Raw genomic sequence first — 10,306 nt, forward strand, 5'->3', positions numbered from 1 at the left:
CTAAGAAATCCACACAGTCTTACTTGGCTTCCCTTGTATGTGATGGATTGCTTATCTCAAGGCAAATGAAAATGAAGACACAACATATGAAAATTTATGGAATACAACAAAGGCAGTGCTTAGAGGGAAATTTATTGCCTTAAATCCCTGTATTTAAAAAGAAGAAAGAGCAAAAATTGAGGAACTAACTGTTCACTTGGAAGAATTAGAGAAAGAACAGCAAGCTAAGCCCAACGCAAACAAAAGGAAAGGAATAATGAGGATTAGAGCAGAAATAAATGAAATTTAGAACATGAAAACAATTGAGAAAATCAACAAAACCAGAATTTGGTTCTTTGAGAAAATCAATAAAATGAATGGTCCCCTAGGTATATTGACAAAAAAAGAGAGAAGACATGAATAAATAAAATCAGAAATGGAAGAGGAGACATAACCACTGACCCTGTAGAAATAAAGGAGGGAATAAGAAGATACTATGAGCAACTATATGCTATAATCTAGACAATGTAGATGAAATGGACAACTTCCTAAAAAACCATGAACAACCAACATTGACTCAAGAAGAAATAGACAACCTCAATAAATCAATCACAAGTAAAGAGATTGAATCAGGCATCAACAAGCTCCCATAAAATAAAAGTCCATGGCCAGATGGCATCACATATGAATTCTACCAAGCATTCAAGAAAGAATTATTACCAATCCTGCTCAAGCATTTATTTTTCAAAAAAAAATTGAACAGAAAAGAAAGCTACCTAACTCATTCTATGAAGCCAACATCACCCTCATAACGAAGCCAGACACAGATACCACAAGAAAAGAAAATTACAGACCAATATCTCTAATGAATATAGATGCAAAAATCCTCAACAAAATATTTTCAAATTGAATCCAGCAGCAAAGTAAAGGAATTGTAAACCATGACAAAGTAAAATTTAATCCAGGTACGCAAGGATGATTCAACATAATTCAATGAATTAGTGTAATACTTCATGACAACAAAGCAGAAAACCACATGATATTTTGATTGATGCAGAAAAAGCACTTGACAAAATTTAACACCCTTTCTTGATGAAGACACTTCAAAGGATAGGAATAGAAGGGAACTTACTCAACATAATAAAGGGAATATTTGAAAAACCCACAGCTAACATCATCTTCAGTGGGGATAGACTGAAAGCTTTCCCTCTAAGATCACATCAGGCAAGGATGCCCACTGTCACCACTGTTATTCAACTTTGTGCTGGAAGTTCTAGCCAGAGCAATTAGACAAGAAAAAGAGATAAAAGGCATCAAAATTGGAAAGGAAGAATAAAACTCTGTGTTTACAGATATGATACTATATGTCAAAAATCCCTAAAAAATCTACAGCAAAGCTACCAGAACTAATAAATAAATACAGCAAAGTGCCAGGGTACTAGATCAGCACCCCCCCAATCAGTAGTGTTTCTGTACACCAGTAATGAGCAATCTGAGTGAGAAATCAAGGGAAAAAAACAGCTCCATTTACAATAGTAACCAAAATAATGAAATATTTATGAATGAATTTAGCTAAGGGTACAAAAGACCTATACCCAGAAAACTACAAAAAATTACTAAGAGAAATCAGAGAAGACCCAAATAAATGGAAAGACATATGATGTTCATGGATTGCAAGATTAAACATAGTTAAGATGTTAATTCTACCCAAATTGATTTATAGATTCAATGCAACACCTATTAAAATCCCAAAATCTTACTTTGCAGAAATAGAAAAAACAAATAATCAAATATATTTGGATGGGAAGGATGCCCTTAGTGGCTCAAAACATCTTGAGACAGAAAAATGAAGTGTAAGGTCTCACACTACCTGACTTTAAACATATTATGAAACCACAGTACCCAAAACAGCTTGGTACTGGCATAAAGATAGATACAATGACTGATGGAATCAAATAGAGTCTTCAGATAAAGACCCTCTCATCTATGGACAATTGTTCTTTGATTCAACAGTCAAGCCCATTCGTCTGGGACAGAATACCCTCTTCAATAAATGGTGCTTGGAGAACAGGACATCCACATGCAATAGAATGAATGAGGATGCATATCTCACACCCTATACAAAAATTAACTCAAAATATATCAAAGACCTAAACATTAGAGCTAAATCCATAAAACTTTTAGAAGAAAATATAGGGAAGTATCTTGAAAAACTGGTAATAGGAGACTGTTTCCTAGACCTTACATCCAAAGCACAAGCACTGAAGGAAAAAATAGATAAATGGGAAATTCTCAAAATTAAACTTTCATGCATCAAAAAACTTTGTCAAGAAAGCAAAAAAGGGAGCCAATGAAATGTGAGACAATATTTGGAAACCACCTATTAGATAAGGGCTTAGTATCCAAAATGTATAAATAGATTTTTCAACCCAACAACAAAAAGACAAACAACCCAAGTAAAAAACAGGCAAAACACATGAACAGAACTTCTCAGAAGACGAAATACAAATGGCTAAAAGGTACACAAAAAGATGCTCAACTTCACTGGCTATTAGGGAAATTCAAATAAAAACCACAATGGAATATCATCTCACACCCACTAGAATGGCCATTATAAAAAGAAAAAAAAAACAGAAAACGAGAAGTGCTGGAGAGGATGTGGAGAAAGAGGCACACTTTTCCACTGTTGTTGGGAAAGTAAAATGGTACAACTGCTCTGGAATTCAGTTTGGCAGTTCCTCAGGAAGCTAAGTATAGAATTGCCATATGATCCAGCAATCCCATTGCTAGGTATACATTCAGAGGACCTGAAGGCAAGGACACAAACAGATATTTGTATACCAATGTTTATGACAGCATTATTTATGATTTCCAAGAGTTGGAAACAGCCCAAATGCCCATCAACAGATGAGTGGCTAAACAAGCTGTGGTGTACACATATGAGATAATATTACATGCTACAAGACAGAATAAAGTCATGAAACATGGAACAATGTGGATGGGCTTTGAGGATATTATGCTGAGTCAAATTAGCTTGAAACAAAAGCACAAAAACAGTGTTGTCTCACTAATATGGACTTACATTAATGTGTGAACTTGGAAAATTGAAGTTAAGAACACAGGTTGTGAAGAGATAGAGATAGGGTAGATATTGGGCAACTGGAGCTGAAGGAATACAGATTGTGCAAGAGGATCGACTGTAACAATTCAGAAATGGATAGCACAATGCTACCTGATTGTAGCACAATAACATAAGTATGCTGAATGAAGCTGAATATGCATATGATAGAGGGAGAAGGGCTCCGGGCATGTATGAAACCAGAAGGAAAGGTAGAGGATACAGACTAAGAAGAGTAATTTAGGAATGCCTTGTGTAGACAATGATGGTGATTAAATGTACAATTTAAAAAATACTTTTGCATGAGGAAGAACAAATGAATGTCAATATTGCAGGGTATTGAAGATAGATAATATACGGAAAAATATACAATCAGTGCAAACTAGGATCTATAGTTAACAGTAACATTGTAATTTGCTTTCATTGAATGTTACAAAGGCATTATGCCAAAACTAAATGTCAACAGGCAGGGGACATGGGAAAGGGGTATGGATCCTTTGTGGAAGAAAAAGAAATGTATTCAGATAGAGTATAGTAGTGAAGGTATGTATATACACTTAGGTTGGATTGTAGGATGTGTGAATAAAACTGCTTAAAATTTTGAAAAGAAGCTATTTCTTGCTGTTTTTAATCAACTTCAATATTTGGACCATAAGTGATGTAGTTGATGACTATACTTTAGTAATCATGTTTCTTGTGAATTTGAAATGACATAAAGAATGAGGAGAGAAGAATAAACCCACCATATTTACCTGAGAAGATAAACTTTCACTATTCTTGAAGAGGTGAGACCTTAAGGATGAGAAGTGTCTCATACTACCTCTGTCTCCAAAGGACAGCCACCCGAAAGCTAGAGTGAAATGTCTGAATGCAGCACATATTATTATGTCAAGAAAATGAAGTTAACCAGAAAATCAACCAAAATAAGGTCATAATAACTGTAGCCTAAGTAGAAACTTTAAAGCAAATTTAAAATGTACTACTATAGAAAGTTGCTAAATAGTTAAAAATCCAACTAGTAATAAGCATTGAACTATTCAAGAAACAAAATTACTGTGTCCAAGTGTTCTAGTTTGCTAGCTGCCAGAATGCAACACACCGGAGATGGATGGGCTTTTAATAAAAGGGGATTTATTTCGTCAGTTCTTCAGAGGAAAGGCAGCTAACTTTCAACTGAGGTTCTTTCTTACATGGGAAGGCGCAGGGTGAACTCTTCTGGCCTTCTCTCCAGGCCTCTATGTTCCAACAACTTTCCCCGGGTGATTTCTTTCTACATCTCCAAAGGTCTGGCCTAAGCTGCGAGTGCTGAGATGAGGTATGCTGAGCTGCTTGGGCTGTGCTACATTGCGCTCTCTCATTCAAGCACCAGCCAATTAACTCAAACATCATTCATTGCAGCAGGCACGCCTCCTAGCCGACTGCAGATGTAATGAGCAATAGATGAGGTTCACATACCATTGGCTCATGTCCACAGCAACAGAACTAGGTGCCTTCACCTGGCCAAGCTGACAACTGAATCTAACTACCACACCAAGGTCATAATTATTTATTAAGATTTCTGTAGTTTTATGAAGCCTATATAAACACCTTTACAGGTGATTTCCTTATAAGTAATTATCTTTCCTCTACTTCCAGACTTCCATAGATTTCAAGTTTTAGCTTTGACATGAAGAGCTTGGAATTTATCATTTTGGTCTTTAAAATGGGAAAAAAGGCATATAAACTGGAAACTCAATGCTATTTCTTGAACTTTTCAGAAATGGAGGTTTCAGGGCAAACCAAAACCCTGACGTTGTGAGAGAACAGGAACATCTACAAAAATACAGCAGTTGAGATCTACATACCTGCAGCAGAGGTTTCTGGAGCCATATACTAGTAGGAAAACTCAAATGGTAATTTTTTTTTTATGCTGTATGGCAGGGATCACAATTCATTCTTTTTCCATGTGAGTATCCCAATATTTGCAGCACCATTTGTTGAATTTTTTTTGGTTGTTTGTTTTTTATTTGTTTTGCATGTTTGTTTATTTTGGGAAGTACATGGGCTGCAAATCAAGCCCAGGCCTCCTGCATGGCAGGTGAGAATTCTACCACTGAACTACCCTTGAACCCCGTTTAGATGGTAATTTTATCAAACTTCTGGAGATTGAGTGTGAACTTATATGTATGGAAGGACTTTCCTTAGGTCTTCAGTCTTTCTTATGTGTCCCCCACATTTTTATGGACATTATCTCCAGGAAATTTCCTACATTCTCATACAAAGGATCTGAAAAAGATGACCTCATGGTCATGACAATGGGAAGGGAAAGATTAAGCATTGTGAAATTAAGCGGGCCTTGTAACCAAAGGAACTGTACATAGGCATTAGTTTATAAAGTTGTTTCTCATGAATCTACAGATGAACAATTTTGAAATTATTACCCATGTAAACCAGAACTGAATCCTTAAATTAATAGATTCCTGTGATAGTTTGAAGCTGTATGCACAACAGAAAAACATGTTCTTAAACTGAATCCATTCCTGTAGGTGAAAACCCTTCTAAGAGGGTAGTACCAGTTAGGGTGTGTCCCACCTCAATCAAGATGGGCCTTAATCTTATTACCAGTGCCCTTTATAAGCAGAATGAAATTCAGAAAGATAGAGGGAGAGAGCCACAGAAGAAATAACCAGAGAGTGAACATCAGTGGAACCCAGAAGAGAAAGGAGAGGTCAGGAGAAGCCACCATGTGCATTTCGAGTAAAAAGGAGAAATGATGATTTCAGCATAGAGAAGAGAGAATTTCCATCTCTACTTTGGTCAGTCAAGTTCTAGGGAATTCATCAGAAACCTTTATTAGAGTTTCCAGCTTGCAGCCTGCACTACAAAATTTGGATTTGTGCATCCCCACAGTCAGAGGAGACAACTTTAAATATGATCTCATAATGTTTACAGATATTTCCTCTTGGTTCTGTTTTCACAAAAGCCCTGACTAATATGCCACGTGAGAGAGGAGCCAGGGACAGCGATTGCTTGCAACTGCCACCAGACCACCACTCTTCAGGGAGAAAGCACTGCTTTGATGATAACCTGATTTGGAATTATCCTAATCTTGAAAATTTGAGCCATTAAATTCCCACTGTTCAGGTGGGCCAAGGTGGCTCAGCAGGTAGACTTCTCACCTGCCATGCCCGAGACCCAGGTTCAATTCCCAGTGCCCACTCATGCGAAAAAAGAAAAGTCCCATTGTTCACACGAAGCCCATCACATAGTATTTGCTTGAGCAGCTAAAGAAACTAAAACAATGCCAGATTGTGGGAGCCATGATTCTCACAGTTAATGGTGGGATATTAGAGAAAAAGAAAGGAAGCAAGGACAGTTGTTGGGAAAATAGATTCGTATTGCAGAAGGCATTACAAAGTTATGTTTAGATTTGTATATATATATAAAGATGACATAAATGACAATATTTATAGATATGTGTACATGCATGGCTTAGTACACACACACACATATATAAAAATGTATTCCCTTGCTCTACAGCTGAAAAGCACTTGAAATAATGATACCCCAGCAGCATTGAACATACCTAGTGCCCAGATATTTGTTTCTAAAATCATTTTCCAGTAGAGAGTACCAGGGATTCTTGAAGAAATGTCTGCTTCTGGGACTGGGTAGAAACTGTGCAAGATGAGCCTGGGATATCTTCTGTTTCCAAAATGTTAGAAAGTACTCAAAACCTCAGAAGCTTTCTGAAAATCTTTAGTAGCTTTAAATTTATGTACCATTTGTTTATAGAAAATTGTCTGAGTACTAGTCTTTCTGAGTTTTGAAATTTTCACATTACCAAAAACTTGTCAGATTGTCCATATAAACATTTTAACAGTTTCCTAAAGTTGGTCTTATGAAATACAAGAGAAGCAATATGTTTGTGTTGTTTTAAGAATAATGTCAGGTAGCGAGGTTGGTAGAATTACAATGTAACATTTAGAACTGAAATAAAAATTTATTGGAAACTTCTAAAGACAATAGTGCAGTAGGGAGTTACAGGACTCACTCTTACTTCAAGAAAAAGTAGTGGACAAACAGAAACGGTTTGAAACAACTATCTGGAGCTCCAAAGGCCAGTAGAACACTGTAAAGAATCCATAGAAGAGTGCAATGAAAAGACTAAAAACTTGTGGTGAAAAATTTTGAGTAATATGCTCTACTGTGGTGACTAACATCGATTCCCACCCCCAACAAGGTGAGCTACCTTGGGTCCCTGGCTGGCTTTAGAAGATGGAAAGGAATGTGGTAGCCTTCCTCCCCAAGAATGGGGTGGGGCATGGCTGAGTACTGATTACGACTTTGAATGGTGAATTTAGACCTCTGGATCCCAGCTCTGAATGGTGGTTTTAGTCCACCTCAGACAGGAACTGCTGTGGTCATTTCTTCAACCCTACCCTCAGCAGGGGCAGAGCCAAAAGAGATTTAAAGACACACTCCCTACATAGGGTGGTGAGTGAGTTTGCTGAAGACTGTCATCTGCTGGGAAGACCATGAAAGCACAGCCTCAGAGGGCCAATAAAAAAACTTTTTGACATCTTTCCTGACCCTCTTTCTCAGGCCCTTTGAAATTGGTCTGCACCAACTTCATGGGCCTTAGCCCTGTTCTGACTTGGAAAAGTTCTCATCAACATGACCCTCTTCCCAGATTTTGCCCTACAGACAAATCAGCTTGAGATAATGGAAGAAGAGTAAAACAAAACAAAGCAAAACAAAACTATAAAGGCAAAACAAAGACAAACATAGCAGATCAAGTCTCCCAGAGAAGGAATAGAGAAAAGGAAACTTACTCTCGGGGATGAAACAGATGCACAAACAGAGCAACCTTAAAACTTGTATTACATACCCAAGAAACTTAGCAAAAGTAGAAGAGTTGAATAAATCTGATCAGTTAAGCATGAGTTATAATAAGGGTCTAGAATTAATTGAACCAAGTATCTAAGAAGAGCCTTAACACAAAGTCAATCAACAAAAGTCCTAGACAAGAGAGAGAAACTGATCTTCAGAATAAACTCTGATAAGATTATCAGATGCTTAGACTTCAGGAAAAAAAAATTAAAAACCATACAAAGTAACAGGAAGTTATGGCACAAAGGAAAAATCAAAATTTCGGCAGAAATACAGAATTTTTAACAACTAGCAAGATACGTTCAAATATTCCTTAAATCATTAAAGGAGATGAAGGAAAACATGCTAAAGAGATAAAGAATATTGAGAAGATACTGGGTGAACTTAAAAAAGAATTTGAAAGTATGCTTAGAAACAAAACAGATATAGGAATGAAAGGTATAATAAAAGAGATTAAAAATGCACTATAAACCTACAAGAACAGATTTGAACAGGCAGATGAAATAATCTGTGAACTAGAATATGAGATATTTGAAATCTTATAGACAGAAGAACAGAGAAAGAAAAGAATGGAAAAAAGTGAGCAGGGTTTCAGGGAATAGAATTTCAGCATGAAGCACATGAACTTATGTGCTGTGGGTGTCCCAGAAAGAGAAGGGAAAGGAAAAAGAGCAAAATTAATATTTGAGGAAATAATGGCTGACAACTTTCCAACTCTTAGGAAGGACATAAACATACATGTTCAAGAAACACAAAATACGCCAAATAATTGATAAATCCAAATAGACACACTCCAAAACACACAATAATCAGAATGTCAAATTCCGAAGATAAAGAGAGAATCCTGAAAGCAGCAAGAGAAAAGTGATTCATCACATACAACATAACAGCAATAAGATTAACTTACTCTTTCACATCAGAAAATATGAAGGCAAGAAGACAGTAATATGATATATTTAAGGAACTGAAAAAGAAAAACTACCAGTAAAACTAGAATTCCTTCTCTGGCAAAATTATCCTTCAAAAATGAGGGAGAAGGGGTGCAAAGGTTGTTCAGTGGTAGAATTTTCACCAGCCATGTGGAAAACCTGGGTTTGATTCCTGGTCCATGCACTTCCCAAGAAACAAACAAAAAAAAAAAAAAACAAAAAATCAACAAACAGTGCTATAATAATGGGATACTCAAATGACAAAATCATGAAATGTGACCCTGCCATGTAGTATACAAAAAAAAAAAAAAAAAAAAAAAAGAGGGAGTGTTTAAAATGTTCACAGAGAAACAGAAACTGGGAGAGTTTGGCGATAAAAGTTCGGCCCTACGAATAATACTAATGGAAGATCTGTAGGCTGAAAGGAAAATAAAAGAGAGAGGTTTGGACAAGAGTGAGAAATGAAGATTATCAATACTGGTAATTAAAAGGTATAAATAAAAATAAGATTCAGCATATGAAAATCCAAAGATAAGAAGGGTAAAGGACTGTCTTCATAATAATATCATTGAATGTTAATAGATTTAACTGCCCAACCAAAAGACACAGAATGTGTTGACAGGATGGATAAAAATATGATCCATCTGTATGCTGCCTATAAGAGACACACCTTAAATTCAAAGACACAAATGGACTGAAAAATGAAAGGTTAGCAAGAAGATATCTCATGCAAACAGTAATCAAAAAAGAGCTGGTGTAGCTATATTAACATCAGACAAAATTAATATTAATATAATATAATATATCATATTAACATCAGACAAAATAAACTTTAAATGCAAAGCTGTTATAAGAGTCAAGAAAAACACTATATATTAGTAAAATGGGCAATTCACCAAGAAGACATAACAATCATAAATGTTTATCACTTTACCAGGGTGCCCTCAAATATATGAGGCAACATTGGCAAAACTGAAGGGAGCAACAGATATCTCTACAATAATTGCTAGACACTTCAATACAGCACTCTCAGCAACAGATAGAACATATAGAAAGAGGATCAATAGAAAACAGAGAACTTGAATAATATGATAAATTAATTAAGACTAATAGAAATGTACAGAGCACTTTATTCCAAATAGGAAGGTACACCTTCTTCTCAAGTGCTTATGGTTCATAGCCCAGGATAGACCACAGAATGGTCATAAAACAAGTCTCAGTAAATTTAAAAAGATTGATGTTATGCAGAACATCTTTTCTAACCAGAATAGAAAGTAGTGGGAAATCAGTAGTGGGTAGAGAACTGGAGAATTTCCCAAATATAATTACGTTAAATAGCACACTCTTAAACAAAGTACAAATTAAAAGGGAATTTGGTAAATATCTTGAGACTAATAAAAACAAGAAC

Source organism: Tamandua tetradactyla, chromosome 24, assembly GCF_023851605.1.
Source record: "Tamandua tetradactyla isolate mTamTet1 chromosome 24, mTamTet1.pri, whole genome shotgun sequence".
Lineage (NCBI taxonomy): Eukaryota > Metazoa > Chordata > Mammalia > Pilosa > Myrmecophagidae > Tamandua > Tamandua tetradactyla.